The sequence below is a fragment of the Talpa europaea genome (genome assembly GCF_964194135.1).
Source record: "Talpa europaea genome assembly, chromosome: 6".
Classification (NCBI taxonomy): domain Eukaryota; kingdom Metazoa; phylum Chordata; class Mammalia; order Eulipotyphla; family Talpidae; genus Talpa; species Talpa europaea.
The window spans coordinates 128,269,684-128,270,225 of NC_140072.1; positions in this window are offsets into that span (position 1 = coordinate 128,269,684).

Below are 542 nucleotides of genomic sequence, written 5' to 3' on the forward strand. Positions count from 1 at the left end.
CCCGCCCCCGCTCGGCGCTCCGGAAGTGGCGGTGCTGAGCGCCCGCGCTGCCGGCCCGGCGGGGAACGGCTGTTTGTACCCCCTTACCCTGGCTGTCCCGCGCTCCCCCTGAGCTGGCATTGGGGGGGCCCGCATTACTGTGCACAGAGGAGCTCACGCAATTTAGGGGTCTTTTGGGGTTAAAAAGGAGAGGCTCTGCCGAAACCCGGGATCGAACCAGGGACCTTTAGATCTTCAGTCTAACGCTCTCCCAACTGAGCTATTTCGGCGCCCTCTCGGCGGCCTCCGTAGTGAGCTATCACTAAACGCGCTCTCCCCGCTGGCGCCGCCCCTTCCTGGTTCTCTTTCTGTTTCTTCTCTTACTAGGTTATCTCGGGGTTCTTCGCCTGGGCGAGGCGCCCCGCGTGTGTTGCAGACGCCCCCATCGATGTGCGCCCCGACTTAACCCCGCTCCGCGGGCGTCGTGGACGCGCGCCTGCGCCAGCTGGGGTTCAGGCGGGAGCGCGGTGCCGCCCCCCCGCGGCCGACCAGGCCCCCCGACA